This window comes from Maylandia zebra, linkage group LG9 (genome assembly GCF_041146795.1).
Source record: "Maylandia zebra isolate NMK-2024a linkage group LG9, Mzebra_GT3a, whole genome shotgun sequence".
NCBI classification, from domain to species: Eukaryota; Metazoa; Chordata; class Actinopteri; order Cichliformes; family Cichlidae; genus Maylandia; species Maylandia zebra.
Window position 1 is genome coordinate 25,660,833 of NC_135175.1, and position 18,277 is coordinate 25,679,109.

General features: G+C 44.3%; 1 protein-coding gene across 1 annotated transcript in view; it reads left to right on the forward strand.

The window, feature by feature from the left end:
- The first annotated feature begins 5,316 nt into the window (after positions 1 to 5,316).
- gli3 (GLI family zinc finger 3) overlaps positions 5,317 to 18,277 on the forward strand; it is a 98,220-nt gene continuing 85,259 nt past the window's right edge. The window contains exon 1 of the mRNA XM_004551935.3: positions 5,317 to 5,755. The gene's annotated coding sequence lies outside the window, so the exon portion shown is untranslated. The remainder of the gene's footprint in view (positions 5,756 to 18,277) is intronic.

An 18,277-nucleotide genomic window follows, 5' to 3' on the forward strand; every position in this document is an offset into this window, starting at 1 on the left:
GTAATTATAGCGTTTTCAATAGGAATCATGCACTAAAACAGTGGAAAAGGATGATGGTTCAGGTATCAGTGAGTACCGAAGCTGGGAAGCCTTTCTAAAAGATGAATTACAACAGCATTGTTTTTACTATTAGTCTCACTATGGGCAAAAGTGGAAAAAGGAAAAAAACAGGAAATAATAAAGCACTACAAGGCCAAGAAGTTCAATCTCTGGACATCTCTGGAACATGTTTTCACCCTCACAGTCTCTACTCGTGCCTTTTACCACCTCTTCCAAAAACGAGGCAGCAAGCGGCGAGATGGATGGGCTGAGCGTTGCAAGATTTCCAAAAGCGAACAGAGTCTGACTGCTGCTCTACCTGAGGAGCAAAAACAAAAGAGCCATCTCTACCTGTAGGACTGTGGGAGTCGAGGCTTTGATCTGGACCAGAAAGAGAGAGTAGTTTGATGAAATATTGATGCTTTTTTTTTAACTGTGTCCTGTGGGAGCTCAGTCTGCTCTTAGGATGTGTGCGCTGATCCACAATACTGCTGCGTGCTCGGCTGTATGAGAACAGACTTGACCGTGGAGCTCAAGGAGTGTTATCGGCCCTAATGGGCCCGATGATGACCCCCCACTCTGGGCCTGAATTGGTCAGGGGCTTCTTCTACTGATCAAAAGAACAGGTGCATTTAATCAGTCGGCACCCATTGCAAAATACATACACCGCTGATATGTGTCTGACATCTAAACAGAAGCTGGACAGCAAACCTGCACAACGTAAATCTTCATTTGGTGATGGACGGGTAATTGTTTGCCCTTGAAACAAAGGTGCAACAGCTTCAGATGTGCATGCAGTGAGCGCACAATTAAAACTGAATAACGGTGTTGGAAAACTGTTTTTAAATAGCCGGGGATTATTCACACTGAGGCTGTTTTGGCCGAGCATTCAAATACTTATTCAAAGCAAGCATCGTGTAATATCCGACTGGATGCTCGGAAAGTTTGCTATAAGCTCGTATGAAAGTGACCCATATTCTTAAAGCAACAACGTCGGGAAAAAAGGAAAAAATTTGAATGTTGATAAATTGCCTAGAGTGCTTTTGTTTGAAAGTTAAGAGGCCAACGAAGCCCAATCAGCCTGGAAAAGAGTGTGAAAAACGAGGATTTATCACTCCCATGCCTACGTCCATGCACAGATAGACGGCAGAGCATAATGACTTCTGTGGAAATAGCAGAACGATTATTTAAACTTAAAGGAAGAGGAGAAAGAGGCAGAGAAACGGGTCGAGTGGGGGGGAGGAAAGACAGGGTCTTTGGAGGAGCCAGGGGCAGGAGATAGTCTGGGAAAGGTCTCGCGTTAAAGTAGCATTAACATGCCTTTCCATTGGAGTCCATTAGATAATCATATTCATACCACACAAGGCTCAAAAACCTCTCTCTGTTTCATTATTCCCTTTTAATCCAGCCTGATAAGGGGGTGCAGGCGTCGTGGTTTTATTATGTCGTCATTTGGAATCCACATGAAATCCCCACGGGATGTTATCACAGGGAAATTGCTTAAGTAGCCCAAGTGGATATAGTTTTGGGTTTATTATTTCTGACGGATTCAAAATAACTGCAAATATCATTTTTTTCCCCCTGATTATTGGGGGCTAAGAGTCTTATCAGTCATTCACACTAATGGCCCACTCAAGCCACCCGATACCTTCCGGCAGGGGGGAAAAAGGAGGGATGCTGAGAGGAGAAGACGGGTGTGAGGGTGGGGGGGTTTGGGAGTGCTGCGTTTGAGTGTGTCCTAAGTGTACAAGTGTGCACAGGCACAGGACATGTGAGGAAACTGAAAGCAGGAAAAACAACAACACAAAGAGCGATTGAAAGCGGAGACTTCTGAACAAAGTAACATGCTCCTGACGGTAGATTAGGGGCTGCTGGCGCTCTCCTTTGCGGCCCCCAGATCTTCCCTGGCAAACAGAGCAGATGTCAGATTGCTCCCATCGTTTGTGGTTCGGCAGATTTGTGGTCTTGAGGAAAGCGAACACTTTGACTAAATCCATTAGGGCCTGTATTAGACAGACACTACACAGGGAAGAAACACGAGGCAGGAAATATATGGGCAAACAAACCTTTAATTTAACCTTTAACTAATGAAATATATGTAATTATTAAGTCACGAGGGATAAGGTGTTCATGTTTACGGATTGAAAAGTCTTCTTTTTCTGTTTCTTGTTACAAAGAAAATCTTGTGCAAAGTCAAACGAGTTGTCAAAGCAACGCTGAAGCAAGGTCGATTTTCTCTGCTGGGAGTTTTTAGAAGTTTTGAACATTTTTGCAGGATTTTATCAAACTATCCTAAGCTTCTGGAGTCACAGGTTAAAAGGTCAGGCCCCTCAAAGCAAAGGAAATCTGTGTTTTTGCTCATTTGTATGTTAAGGTACGTGTCCACACACACACATTTCGCTTTTATACGCTTATATTTTTGAGATATATATGGCTCCTCAATACAGAATAACAGTGCACTGAACTCCAATACTTTGAAGGACATATAGGGTACCCAATATATCGAGCTGGCACTATATACTGTGAATGATGTTTGTCTTAAACTACACTGCTAATGGCTTATTGCTTTCCCTTTAATATCTGCAATTAAATATTTTTCCAGAAAGTGCAGTGTTCTCTTCTTATAATGATAAAATTGACAAAAAATGATGGTGACTGGTTAATATCAACATGTTTTATAAGATGTATATTTTAAAATTTCACTCTTTTTGTGATTATTTTCTTATATTATGTACAACATTTTTTTAGACATAAACCCCTGGGAAAGCCTGGGCATGGAGTCAGAACTGAATAGTAAGTTTTGTAACCAAGCAGCCACCAAATGCCTAAGTCTTGGAGTTTAGTTTTAAAATTGCTAGCTCTTATTTCCAATCGAGAAGATTAAAATACTACTTTGTGAGCATAAACAGATTTAATAACCTGCAATTTGTGTCATGTAAAGGCAGAGATCAGCTGAGACTTGGTTGCTTAGTAAAAACTTACTGACAACTTGACTCACATTCAGCTCCTCACTACTTTCGGCCTGTGTTTGTCTACAGCCGAAAACACTTCAAAAACTCTGTAATCTGAATACAACTTATCCATTTTGCAGCAAACAGTACAGTCGCCCCTGTCATTCCTCTGTTTCATGCAGCCGCTCCATTTCCAGCGGTCACATCTGTGTGGATATAATATGCTTATTCTGCTGTATCCATTTCACTGTGACATCTGTCCACCAGAGAAGAATTAAAGGCAAAAAAATAAAATAATCCAAATGCCTACGCAACACTCTGCCAAGTATTGATTTACTGTTACATGTGTAACATACAGTACGCGGACAAACCGAGCGCTACATTTTATTTCAGTGAGATCATCTGAAACTGGGAACACGCTCTGCGGGGTTGGTGATTATTTGAGAAATGAGCCCAGATGCTGATCTTAAACGCACGGCGCTCCTTCTCGATTGTGAGCTGGTGAAAAGTAAGACTGGGTGCGCAGGGATAAGATGTCTGCATCCCGCGTGTGTGTCGGTGTGTGTTTGTGTGCCTGTTTGTGAGCATGCCCGAGCGTCCACCTTAGTGAGCGCACCTCCCTGTCTGTAGATCTCAGGGTCTGGAACAAACAGTAGTTCCTTCTTAATTGGGGTGAGATCTGGGGCTTAAAGAGGGCCAAGAAGGGACCTGAACCCCTTTCTTTCTCCTCCAGAATCGCTTTGGCTACAGAGGCGCTTTTGATGTGTGCTTTGGCTCTGTGAGTCCTACTTTGGAATATGTTCTTGGGAGACCGTTGGTTACTTGCCTCCAGGCAGAATCTCAATCCCCAGGATCCTGGCCCTCTTTGATGAAATACTTTCGGGAGCCGCTAACCCCACTGATGCCCATGTGCACCTCCTCCCTCCTCCTTTACCCTCTTGTTCTCCCCTACCTCGCCCCGATCCTCTTTCCACCCTTCACCTCCCCCAGCCTCCCACCTCTACTACCACGTTCCTTGGATTCTCTTTGAGAGATTCATAACAAGGACTTTATCTCTGTGTAGTCCGGGCCAGATGAGCACCGCCTGACAAACTGACAGGAGAATTAGCGGCTGTCTTACAGAGCACCTTTGACTGTCTCCTCTCTCGGCCCGACTTCCTGTAGCTACAGACGTGAGCGTTTTCTATTCATATTCTCATACTCCATTCTTGTGCACGTGGAACACTTCTATATTTAGTTTTATGACCTCTTAACCTTGTTTATTTTGTCTGTTTCCCCTTAAAATAATAACTAAACATAAATATCTTTTAAAAAAATTTATGGATGCCAAAGAAACTTCACACCCATGAAAACCAATATAGTCGTTCACACACTCATCACAGTTTACAGTTTTGTCACCTTGCTTCTAATTGACATCCGAAATCCATCTTCACATTGCGACAAAGTCAAAATCCCGACACTTATAACGATGACAAAGACGTTGACAGTTGTGACAGAAGATCCTGAGCTCTGATTGATTGGGCGGTAATTAGTCATTGCTGACTTTATCAGCATAATAAGTGTCAGGAAAGTGATTATAAGGCAGCCTTAAAAGACGGATATTTGTCTTTAAATCAAACGGTTTAGTCATTTGTCACAGCAGCCGATTGGATGTGTGTTACAATGAGGAACAAATAGACTTGACGGACCTGACCTCTCGGCCACACACACACATTCAAATGCTGGTTAAACGGTTGATTTTCCTTCCCAAACTCCCACCTCTTCATTGATTGAAACTGCACCCTAAAGACCTCTCTTACCACATAATTTCCCTGTATATTGATTATGTATATTGATTACACCTAACCCTACAGGAGGGCTTCCCTCTGCTGAAGCATTAGTAGGTATGACTCTGAAGGCTGAGCCCAGGAGGCTCTCATAAATCTGCAGTTAAATGTATGTATGAGTTTCTACATTAAAAAGTGGGTGTTTTCAACTGAGATCTATGAGATTATTTCAGCTATTTTAGTTAAAGCTTGGATCCAATTAACTCTTGGTCCCTAAAATGCAGCCATTCATGCTTAACCTGGACCTGTTTTCCTCTTCTTTGTGGTGTAAGGACTGAAACTTCAGTTTTATTTTGTTCTTTCTCCCCTCTAGGTTTATTTCTACTACAGAAATAGTACTACTGAGGAACAAGTCTTTAAAATGCTTACTAAGAAAGAAAGAAAGAGAAAGAAAGGGGTAGCCTGCACAAAATAAAAAAGGAGTAGGCAGTGAGTAAAGGAGGGAGCAATCCGAAGGGAGGAGTCAAGCGAGGGAAGGAGCAGCTGGAGTCCCACACTTCGCCCTCACTCTCTCTCTCTCTCGACTCTCTCTCTCTCCCTCTTCCCGAAAAAAAAAAACCGCTCTAAATGTAATAACAACTCTCCATGCGCTTCTCTGACGCTTATGTTGTTTTTACGCACATCTGCGGTCTGCTATCGGCAGATATTATCGGCAGGCTGATGGTGTTAGTCCGGCGGTGGTTGAACACAGCAAACTGTGAGAAGGAGGAGAAAGACAGACAAGAGGAAAAAGTCTGGCAGCGCCGTTTTGGAGTTGGAGTTGCAGCGTAAAAAAAGAAAAAAGAAAAAAAAAACTCCCAGGCAACTCTAGAGGCACATCTGCAAGTTAGGAAGAGGAGGAGAAGAGGAAAGAAGACACATCTATATATTTTTTTCTTTTTTCGCCTGAGAAGATTTTTTTTAAAGTCGAGAATTAGAGGGGAATTCACCCAGAGAGAAGTAAGTAATCTGCTGAAAGCTCGCACACACCGCACACAAATACACTTTCTTTTTCTTTCTGAACATTGTTGCGCTCGTTTGTCTGCTTTTAAAGTTGAGAAAGCCACTCAGAGTTTGTGAAGCAGCGGAGGTTTCATATTTCAAAACGATGGAATTTCATACAAGTTCAGATGTAGAGGTGAAGTGCACCAACTGCGAGAACAGTTTATGAAACTAGCGAAGAAAGCCTCGATCAGGGACTCCCCCCTCCAAAAAAAGAAGAAAGAAAAAAGAAACAGCGTAAATGCACCACTGTCTGTTTTACGCTCGGCCCGGCTGTGATTTAATCTGTGAAAGAAGCGTCGGTTGTTAGAAACCCCCGGATGGCAGACTTAACAAGTATCCACCGCAGACAGATGTGCATTTTCAAACCAGTTGCATAAACTTTCACATTAATGAAAAACGTGTTTTTGTAAAGTTTAATAAGACAGAGAGAGGGGAAAAAACACTCTTAGAGTTTGGAAGTGAAACTTTATTGGACCTCAAATAAGCGCGCGCGGGGGTGTGGTGTATAGTGGCGTGGGATGAGACCGGGGGGGGGGGGCGGGTCATATTTATGTGCATTTGTGATCATATTTCAGGATCTGTTATTGATTTGCTTTAACAAGCGAGAGACTCGGGGAAACACTTAGTGACGGCATACATGTTCAACTTTTTATTTCAATCCACCCAAAACCTGTGGCTGACCCTCCCCTTGACCTTTGACCTCCCCTTGCTTCACTATCGAGCACCTAGTCATTTATAGTTTTGTAATATTTAATTAGCCGAGACTTAAAATTGGAAAAACTCAAAAAAAAATTGACAATAAATTATAACATTAAATTTCCTCATGAAATTATTTTTAGTTATAAAAACGGAGAAAATTAAAGTATTTGGATGATTTCATATAAATCTTTGTTTTCCCTGTCAGCATCCGCTAACCTGACGTAGTTAAAGAGACTCTCCAGAGCTTCTGTCAATTTGATTTGCATTGGAAAATTTTTAAAATGATGTTCTTCCCCTTAAGAAAGAACATATTTAAGCGTACATCACAGTGTGTTTGAAGGCATGCGCATGTGCTCAGAGAAATTTAAGCCCATTACACTGAGGTCTGTGGCCCTGCAGGGGTCCATGGGGGAGGTTTTATGGGGGACCCAAGCAAAATTAAATAAAGCATAAATCCTCTGTATTTTAGTTGATTAGAGTTTGTTAGTATTTAAAAAGTGATGGATATACTTCACATGCAAGGTGTCATTTAAAAAGTTACATCAATAATAATAATTATAGGAAGAAGAAGAAGAAGAATAGAAAGCTCTCACATGGGCTTGTGCAGATTTAAAAAAAATGTGGGAACAGGGGAACAGAAGTCTGGTGTGTTCATTTTGGGGGTCCAGGACATGAAAACGTTTGGGAGCCCCCCCCCACCCTCGAGCCTCCACATGTGCAGATATTTGTTTGAAACTTTCCCTCCTGTTCCTCGCCAGCTGTTCCACATTTTATCTGCTCCTCTGCTCTCGGGTTTCATACAGACGACGAGGGTCCGAGGTGCTCAGCCATGCGGTGCAGCTCAAATCCTCCCTTTTTTTGTGAGTGTTGTGTATGTGTGTGTGGGTTTTCTTTTTTCTTTTTTTTGGCACATGGCAAATTATTAACGGAGGTTTGGCTGCCTTGAGACGGAGCAGCGAGCGAACGCATGCGAAATAAGATGTTTAACAGGACACACAGATAAAAAAAAAAAAAATCTCCTTTTGGGTGTTTTTTTTATAAGGTTGCTCTCATCGTTCATCTTGTCTGAGCATTTGGCTTTGAGCGGGGCTTTTGCAGGTCTTGGTAACATTTGTCCAATAAAATAAAATAGGCACTGTCACATAAACTGTCATTTAATATTTCCCCCATTCTATTTTATTAATAATAACAAAATAACATTCGCAGGGCTGAAGCTGGAAAATTTACCACTGCACTCAGTTAAAAAAAATAAAAGCAGACAAGTCAGGCCTTAAAAATCTGAAAATTTTAGGCCTAAGCTTTATTTTTAAAATGACAACTTGAGGACAATTTGTAATTAAATTTTGTTTGCATGTATTTATGTATTTTTATGGCGTGTGACTTCTTAATTAAGCATTTTGAGATGATACTGGTAATTAAAAAAATTACACCGATAAATATTGTTCCCTGTATATCATCATAGGAGGCCCTTGTCATTTTATTTTCAGTATAAGACATCACATTTAAATTTGACGATTAATCAACAATTCAGTGCTGATAGATCAAAATATGTAACATTTTTAAATGGTTAAATCAATTAAAAAATAATGGCTTCAATTTCTATAGTTACACAATAATCTAATGTATGTAATATATATTTTCCAAATATCTAATAAATAATAAATCATAAGAAAGGAAGTCCACCTTGTGAAAAATTGTAAAAGATAAATCTGCACACTGTCTGTGTGTATATCTAATTTTGCTGCTTCTGCTTTCGCACGATACTATCTGAAAGTGGTGCACCTTTTCCAAATAAAGGACTTTGTCTCATTACAATGCAGCAGCAAGGATGAATGCAGCACTGTTTAAGATGCTAATCTTCTGGAATGAGATGCACAACTTAGAGCCATTCGCTTACTGTAGCCAGGAAAGATGTATCGTTGCCGCTCTGTGCTTCATAACTCCACGCGCGAGGAAAAGGCGGATAACGTTTCCCTCTGCAGGAATCGGTCCGTCAGATATCAGCGGCGGCGGCAGCAGCGTGCTGCTTTATCTCAACTTTAAAAATTTCTCTTTTATGCATGGGGACGTTGGCCGAGGACACCTGTGACCTGGTGACCTGGCAGAATAGGGGATGTCATGTTAATGCAGGGAGATGATGTGCTATTAGCTTTTGAGGTATGGCCTGCTCCTCTTTGTAAGGGCCTTACATTCACAGTTACAGGCAGTTTGTATCCTCAGGCCTTTTTTGCCCTGTTGGAAGTATACCTGTTATCAGGTTTGTATGCAAGAAGCCCTAATGAGCTGTTTTGTTGTGCTAATGCCACGACCTGAAGCACTCAAAGAGGTGGCAAATGTTTTGTTAAAACGAGGGTAATGTGAGGGAAGTTGATTATCCTTTAGATAATGAGCACAGATGTGAGGGTTTTGTGTAATCGTGCTCACTTTGTGGGTTTTCCTGCAGGTTGCTGTTGGTTCGTTGATTTTTTTTCCCTCGCTTTTTTGTACTTTTCCTAAAACTTCCTGAGAGGATAAAACTGACAGTTTCATTTTATGTAATAATAAAAATCAGCTCACATTGTGATTAGCTGTTGCTTTCCTTGCATACGGCTGGCGTAGTTGAATAGATGGCCCCCAAAAGAAATCTCTTACTCTCTTACTTTGATGATTTGGTACTTTGATATGTTGACATCAAATGAAACAGACACAGTGGGGAAAGAAAGAGGACAAGTCAGACAGAGGTAGTGATTGAGGGGAAAAAAAGGCTGTTCATGAGAGCGGGTGGAAATGTGTGTGTGTGTGTGTGTGTGTGTAAGTGCAGTTTGTGAGGCACGGAGGAGTGCTCTGAAAACTTGGGCTGAGACAGCAAACCTGAGGAGCGTCAAAATGTCTGGATGCATTTGCGTATGAGCAGAGACAAGAAGGGGTCTTCGGGTGTGCGAGGGCTTCTCCTTGGCCTCCTAATCCCCAGGCCCAGCCATCCCTTCAGGGCATGCCTCAGATCTGGCTCTCTGGCTCTGTGCGTGGACGACCCAGCTCCGCCAGCAGATTTAATATGCTATGTGTTCCTGCTCCCCCGGCTCCCCTCCACCTCAACCATCATTGTCCCAGAGCGGGACCCTCACTCGCTGTTTCAAGGAGTCTGCTAAAGGCACCTTTCAAGCCAAGGGGTGATGTCTTTGGATAAGGCGTATGGCGGGGAGGGAAAATAGTGATGAAGGCGATATGAGACTCGAGAAAGGAAAAATGTAATTTCACATATGTATATGACTCGCATTCAGGGATTGTAATTCACTTGGGTGTTTGCTAGCCAGCAAAAACAGTCGTACTCTGAGTGCACATGCATTCTCGTGCTCATTCACACTCTTATTTCTCTTTCTTGTTCTCTCATTCATACAGTTTTTTGTTTTTGTGTGTGTGCTGTTCTCTTTCTTACTGTCTTTTTTTCGTCTTTTAACTGCATGAAAAATAAAAAGGAAAAAAAAGTTGGAAAAGTTTTTTTTTGCTATAGCTTTCGTCCTTTGGAAAGTCCATTTGCACCTGACAATTTGCCTCCCAGAGTGAGGTGAAGAAAACGGCAATAAAAAAAAATGGTGGGGGTGGGGAAACATTCACATAAATTTGAATCAAGTGGTTCGGATTTACGGTAGATGAAGCTGTGTTTGACAGCTCGACATAAAGCCTGCTGTAGGAGACGGTAAATTTTATTGCGGCAGAAACGCGGGCTTGTGTGCGAGGATCCAGTGGTGTGCCAGCTCGTGACTGGTGTTTTCTTTTCTCGCACACTTTGGAAGAGAAGCGGACAGGTCACGCCTGCGTGTGACTGCCGCTCATCTCCTCCTCTGTTTGCTGTAGCTGCTGTAAAAATGTCTTTAAGTCCGCCGTGTGAAGTGTAGCAGCGAGAGTTGAAGTGCTTTTAGTCCGGGGGCCCATTTGTTTGTGTGTAAAGTTTGTGCGCCTAAAGAGACAGTTTCCTGGGGCTCCGGGGCGGTGGCGGGTTTGGTGGGGGCTCTTTCTTAGTGCAGATGTGGCATTGTGTCAGCTTTGATGGGAGCCGGTTGTGGCATCCGTGAGGGGGTCTGTGCTTTCCTGTCAAGGGTGGCGATTGGGAGACAGATGAACTGGCCGCTTGCTGTGAACAATGATCCGTCACGTACCGCTGCTTCTTGACGTGTGGGGCTAGGCTGCACCGAGGCATCAGTTTGGGCACTAATTTTTTTCCCTCTGCCATAACTGTTTAAACTGAGCCCTGTGTAGTGCATTTTGTTGCACAAAACACCTGCACTCACAGCAGTAATTAAGTTATGTGTTGTCATGCAACGATGCTCGCGCTGTGTGTTTGCAGCCCCGTGCTGCTTGTAGTTGTCTTTCAGTGGGAGTTATCGCCGAGCTTTGGTGAGTCCCCGAGTGGAGGTCAAGGGGGTGTCTGTTGTTTGGATGTCACATATAAATCCCAAGGTTAATACCTGAAAGAAGAGCAGGCCCAGACATTCTCTTTGCTCTCCAAACATGTTTTAGATGAGTACCTCTTTACCCGCTCTGCCGCCTTCGTTTCCGTCTGCCGTGGACTTGGGGCAAGTTGGAAAAGGAGGGGCGTGTGGGGCGGGTATCCCAAATAAACCCCTTTAGTGTGTTCTTTTCAGTAATGAATGCTAACAAACTCTGGCTCTAATAATGCCTCATCTTGGAAAAACAAAAGGGGAACTCTACTATCTGAACAAATTTCTACCCGAACCTGAAAGAGCCCTCCTTTGACAGCGCAGCATTTGAAGACTAATCGTTTTTTCTCATGCAAAGCACGCTGTTTTAAGAGCCCGGGCCACGGAAAGAGAGGGGGCTGTGTTTTAACAATACTCCGCAGGGAGTGAGGAACAGGGTTCTGGGAGGGGAGGTAGGGTTGTAGAGAAGAGGGGTGGGGGGGGATTCCTCTCTCCTTTGCTCCTCAGACAAAGCCCGGTTCCTTTCAGTTTTGCATGGGGGGTAGGGTGCGTGGAGAAAAGGAGGGAGCGAGCAAGAGTTTGAGTTCCTTGAAAGAGATGGACTCGAGCCGTTTTTAATGACAGTTTGTCACTGTGGCCTCTCTACTTTCCAGGGAATTTGTTGGGCTGGCCTTGCAGTGACAGGCCTGGAAAGAAGCAGGCCTGAGAAAATTTATCGAGAAACAGAAATATTAACGTGTACATGGGGCCCTAAAACGGCTTTGGCTATTCCTGCCAGACTGGTGTTTTTATTAAGAGGGGTCGACATGCTTTGGAAATATATCTTATTCATGAAGAAAGCCAGGTTAGACTTCCCAAAGAATTCATTATGTTCCCCCAGATGCGGCTTTGTGGGTCGCAGTCGTCCCTTGGAGGACGTGGAGCGTGGAGCGCAACATTGTAAAAGCTCCCTCAGTGGGCATGGGAGTGCGAAGGGTTCCATTTGTCAAAGGTGCAAGAGTCTTTTTCCCCTCCTCAACACTTTCCCGGCTCAGTCTCAAACTCATTGTCTGAGCAAAGGCAGGACATTAGTCACTGCAACGCCACGGGAGCCTGCGGGGGCTAAGGACCAGCGCTCTGGAGCCCGAGTCGGACAGAGGGGAGGAGAGAGGGGAGAAGGAAGAACGGTGGGAGGGAAGGAGGGAGGGAACAAGTGAAAAAGGTGAAAGAAGGGCAAGAAAAGTGGAGGAAATGTGGGGTAGATGGAAAGTGAGGAAAAGAGAACATGGGAGCTCAGAGTATGTGTGTGGGAGAGGGAGAAAGACCGTGGGGGGGTTAGAGGGAGTGGAGTCTGTAGCTCTACCTCAGGGTTCAGTATGTAAGCCCCTGTCTACCCCCCAAAGCTGCTTTCACAAAGAGATTTACAAGACAGGTCTCCGGTGTGCTTTGCTGCCCTGCATTATGAGTGAGTGTGTAAATGTGTGTGTGTGTGTTTGACTTGGAAAAATGGGCCTTTCTGTTTTTCTATTCCCTGACTTATTTTCTTCTTTGCATCATCTATGCAAAAAAGATTTGGTCAAATTTACCAATCCAGACAGGTCAGACGCTCAACAGCCCCAGTGGAGCGGTGTGAATAACCTATTCCCCCTGGTGGCAGTGTTTGTGTGTGTGTGTGTGTCTGTGGGTGTGTGTGCATTCACGTGTGAATGTATTTCACAGATTCACACATACAAGGGATCCTGTTAGCTTTTGGAATTATTTATAAAGCCTGGCTTTTGTGTGGCGCCCTAAGTCCCTGTCTCCTCCCATTACTGCCTATGACTCTACCTGGGCTTCCTTCAGCTCCAAATGCTCCCTCAGCCACCCTCCCAGCCGAAGGAACTGAGTTTGGTGTTAAAGCTAAACCCTTTATCTGCTGCTGCTGCTACTTTCTTTTTCTTTATGTGCAATCGCTGAGCATTTTCATCCTCTGTAAAAAACAAAAAAGTTTTCTTATTCAGAAAGTCATAATGTGCAAAGACAAACACAAGTCGTGCACTTCAGAGCAACACACAGTTACCCAGAACCATCCCATATGGCCCTGATTACCCTGTAATCCAGGAAAGTTTTTTCCCCATCCCTTTTTTCTTGCACACACTGATGGGGTGAAGGTTTTTTTTATTTAGCGTGTTTTTTGAGATGCTTTATGTTAATGTTTGTCTTTTATTGAAACAAGCTGGAATGTGATTATAGTCCTGCTTGGTACATATGAGCAGCGAACTGCTCTAGTTTCTCCATCTCCCTCTGGCATAGAGATCAATGCAAACCAGCTAACGCAGGGTAATAAGCCATTAGTACACACATTGTTGCAGAGATTTACATACATCGACCGGTGAAGTGATAAACTAGGTTCCGTGTCCTAGAGGTAAGAATTATTGTGTGTGTGAGTGATTAGCTGAATGAACCCCAGGTTAGAGTAGGTGTGTGTGTGCGGGCACGCGGGTGTGTGTGTGTGAAGCATTGCTGGGTGATCTCCTTGCGACTGCCAGTCCTGTGTGATAGGTGCCAGATTGCGTAGCTGGGAGCCAGGTTGTCTCTGCTTGTCAGGAGTGCAAGGTGGAGGAGGGGAGATGTGAGGATGATTACAGTACACTGTTCCTCTGATCTGATTCATCACTAACTGTCTCTCCTGCAAAGGGTGAACTTATTATCCCTGTCTCAACTTCCACGGTGGAGCCAGCTGCTCTCCATGCTTCCCAATTAACCCCAGGCGCCCGTCAAACGCTCCAATTAAGGCCTCCTCCTCCTCCTCGCAAATGTATTTGCCTGCGTTTGCCGGGCTGCTGGAGACGCTCGAACATGCGGCGGTGAGCGAGCCGAGTGTGTTTGTTTAGGAGCTGTCCTGAGAAATGGCGCTATAGCTCCCAGATTTATTTGAGATGGGGTTGCTAACAGCTGAATGAAGTAAATACACCCAGATGTTTGGCTTCTTCACAATCAAGTTGGCAGGCGGTGGGGGGGGGGGGGGGGGGGGGGGGGGGGGCTGTCTGTCTAACGACAAGTCTTGTTCCTCGGTTTCTATGCTGGGGATTTTCAGGGGGCCATTTTGTGCCTGCTCTCTTTGGAGTTTATGGGAAGTTTTATTTCCACGAACACTCGGCAGTACTGTTAGGTTAAGGCATCTCATCCCGGCGTCGTGCCGTGTGATATTGCCTTGGTATTTGAGTTGCGTGAGTCTTTCTCACTGGGCTGAGAGTTTCTTCCGAACTCGGTGTTTCAAAATCCTGTGTGTTTTTGATGCACGGGTTTCTGGCGCGCAGCAGTGTGCGTGCGCGCTTCCGTGTGTAGGAGTGTTGCTGTAGGTGGTGGGATACAGGTTTGGCAGCACTAGCAAATCCTCGGAGACTGCCTGTGTGTGTGTGTGTGTGTGTGTGTATGTGTGTGTGTGTGTGCATGTGTGGAGCCTATGAGCCCGTGCAGGGAGAGGTAGTGGTGGTGGTGGTGGGGAATCTGTGGCTGATATGAAAGTGAAGGGAGAGAGTTGTCTCCCGACGCTGCCGTGGGGAGAGCCGTCAGGGAGCTAGAAGTCTTTGGGACTCCCTCTGAGCTTCAGCTGTCTTTGATCTCACACCTCCGCTGCGGTACACTCCACACTGCTCTATAGAACACCCTCACCTGCCGCCGATCCAGCAACACAGACTCACAGCTCGCATAGATGAGACTCTTAACTTGTATACTTGCACTTACGGCAACGCAGGGCTCAGTGCAACTGCACTTAAAAAACTGAGGTGGAAACTTTGCAAGCAGCAACTGTCAGAGAAATATATGACAATAGAGACTACACTGGTTATTTATTTATTAATTTTTTTAGGATGTATTAATTACTCGGGTAGTGTGTAAAGTTTGGGAAAGTTTTTAAAAATCAGGAGGACTCCTCATATTGCTCATCCTGTCTGATAAGGAGTCCGACATGCAAACTTTTAAGGATCTAGACTCACAGATTTAGCATGCATGGTTTTTTTAAATAAGATATTCTCAACTATGGTGTAATCAGTAATGACAAAGGTAGCGTGCTTAAGAGTCCTGCTAGTTTAAGCCTGCACATGTGAGTTCATTCCCTCGCCTCTTTTTTCCTGTCTATTACTGACATGTTGAATTAAGGTTGAAGTGCTGACCCTATTTTAAGGTATTTTTTAATGACTTGTGATGGAAGATAAATGCAAAGCCACAAACAAGCAAACAAACAAAAAAAATCCTAATAATTTTCTCCATCTGTGGAATATGTGACTCAGTGCTACCCTTTTGGATCACTTCCCATCTACACAGGAAGTCTAGCATTAAAGCAGTGCTCCTCCTTTTCTCCATGCATTCCTTTGACTGACTGTGGCACATTTCTGGACAGCCTCATTCAGCATTCCTTTACATGCCGATTTGTTTGCCCTCCCTCCCTCTCTCCCTCCCTCCTTATTTTTTTTTTCCAAGTCTTCCTCCGTTAACGTCCGGCTTTATCATACGAGAGCCCAACACCAAGACAACTTCATCTCATCCAATTTTCACCCCTTTAATTCGGTTTAAATGGCATGGCCGCGAGGGCCAGGGCGGGAATTAATAAGAGCCAATAAAGCTCGCCGCTGGGGCATCGAGGCCAGTCTTTAAGTAAACATTATGACTTCTTGAGGGGGGATTCAGGCGCGGCAATTGATGAATTGCGGCGAAGCTTGGGAAGGGCTAATTTCTCACTTAGCCGTCCTGATGGGGCTAGCTAATAGGCCTTGCTTTGCCTGGCTGCTTGTCTGCTGGCTTTATTATTGTGCATTATCACGCTGCCCCCTGGCTGTTTTTAGCGTTCGGCCCCGGAGACGCCAGAGCACGTCATTAATCACATTGCGGCACTGACTCATTCCACTTCAACACTTATTCCAATGACACAGTGGAATGAAGGAAAGCAAGGAGGGAGGGAAAGAAAGGGAGTGCGAGCAAAATGAGAAAGGAGGAAAACTGAACTGAAAAGAGGAGGAAATTCAAGTCCGAGTGGGCAGGACAGCTTCACAATAACACTCTAACCTGTAGCTGTACAGCCATCGGATTGCACTCGGTAGTTCAGCTGCTGCAAACAGCGCTGGTTTGACTTCTGTCTGGGGTGCAGAGGATAAGAGGAGTGTATTCTACAGTCCCCTGGGCTAAGTGGAAGATCTACTGTCAAAATCATACGTGCTGCCACTCCACTTACACAGGACCCTCCATCTGCTTGATCCTCCTCTGAGCACAGAGGCAGAGAGAAAGATGTGTGTGAGGAGGAATTTCACTTCCTCCACTCATCCCCTCCCTTGGGCACCCCCCCTCTCTTGCTCATGTTCTACACACAGTGATTGCGCTTGCATATTGAAAGGGATGTAGAGAAACATATGCATCCACGTCCATACATACTGTTACACAGCCGGTCTCGCATACTGTCAAATCTACTCGAAACATTTCCTCTTTTCCTCCCGTGCCGTGTTCACATACACATGGGTTACATACAGCCGCTGTTTAACATTTACTTTTTTTTTTTTTTGCTGTGAAAGCACAGCGAAGGATGCTGTTCTTGCGTCTCTGGTTGTGGCATAGCGTAGAGTGCCTTTTAATGACATGTATGAAGAATGCCTCCACAGACACAGAGCTGTTCTCGCTGCAGTTTGGAGGCCCGTTCTCCTGTGCTTTATAATATCTGCCATGTGCACGGGCTAATTGAATGGAAAACTTAGCTAAGAGTGTAGCGGGCTGCTGCAGTTGGCAACAATTAGTTTGAAAACTTTAGATAAAAAATAAGGTGTGCAGTAAAAAAAAAAACAAGTCTAGCATTTTCTCTTCTTTTCAAGGACCTTTGGGATATTTTGCTGAAGTATTAGTTTGCATTGTCTGCGAAAGGCTTCAGTAATCGGCTGAACAAGCATCTTTTCCTTCTCCTTAAGAATCAGAAAAAGTGTCTGATCAAACAAAGGCTCTGTGTTTTAGCATGGGAAGAAAATGGATAGGAACAAGGGAAACCGATACTGCATAACTGGGCCACCGCAGCATCAAAGCTGCCCGTATTATCCATTGTCTCAGTTGTCACAGCCCCACTTGCCCTGAAACAAGTGGTTCGTGAACAAATGCAAAGTCAAAAATATATAAATAAACAATCTAATAAGCATGGGGCTGTGGGGAAAAGGAGCAAGGCTTCCATTGTGGTGCTCGCTTTATTTGCCCCTTATCTACTGGGTAGCGAGCGCAAAAGAGGCGTCGTGTAAGCGTCGTGATTACATCGTGTGGGTTTGTTACCCAGGAATGTAAGATGCGCTCGGCTCATTCTGCTGTGCAACACACAAGGTCCCTCACCAGCCCTCCAAAGCATCTTAAATGGAGAGGTCTGAGGGACCAAGACGCATGCGAGGATAATCTTATTAACTGTGGTGAAAGCTACTGATGCTCTGTGTTGTTGCACTGTTTGTCCTTGGAAATAAAATACAAATAAAATCAGTCTTCATTTGAAACAGGCTTTCCATTTTCTAATTGTTGTGCAATACACTTGTGGTAGAAAGCTGTTTTTTTGCTGATGGGATGCTTTTAAGACCACGTATCTTTAATATAAAGATAAATCATGAACATCAGTATGTTTAAAATGTACAAAAACATCAAATTGTCATTCATAAGTAGTCTCAATAAAGCTTTGCAGTGTAACTAGAAAAAGCTGAACTCACACGTGACACAGTAACGTGTAAATGACTAACAAACTTAATGACTCAGACATGCCACACTGCACAAAAAGGGTGAGAAGATCAAGCACTAAACCAGTTTGCATGTGTGTATCTGGGATTGGATATGTGTGTGTGTGTGTGTGTGTCAGGGTGTGACTAATTCTTGCTAAATGGCCCTTACTTGAGAGTCTGGTCCCCATCAGCTGTAGGCCAGACTTAGTGCCATCTGGGCACAATGTTAAGTTTTTGCTGGTGAATGAGAGCCCCAGCCCCCAAATCCCCCCCCAGCCCCTTCCCCTTTGCCCTTCAGGGCCAAGGGCATGCTGTAAAAGTGCAGTATTGAACACGAGGCCTAAGCATGTGAAGCTATTGCGCCTCCTCAGTAGGGGTTTTGAACCCATTACAGGTCCTCTAACCACCACCGAGAACCTCTACAGTCTCCTTAAGGCATCTCATCCCCTCACACTGACCTGATCCAATGCAAACACGTGCAGTCCATAGGAAGCACACTTTGTTTTATTGCTAGATTCAGCTAATCTCGCCGAAGGGCTCACACTCCTCCTCCTCCCTCTTCTTCTTCGCCCCTCAGTGTTTTAGTTGTTCCAGCTGTGAAGGAGCTTTTAATATTGTTGGCATAGCTGCGCGACGTGCAAAACACACATTGTGCATGCAGGAAAACATGTGCA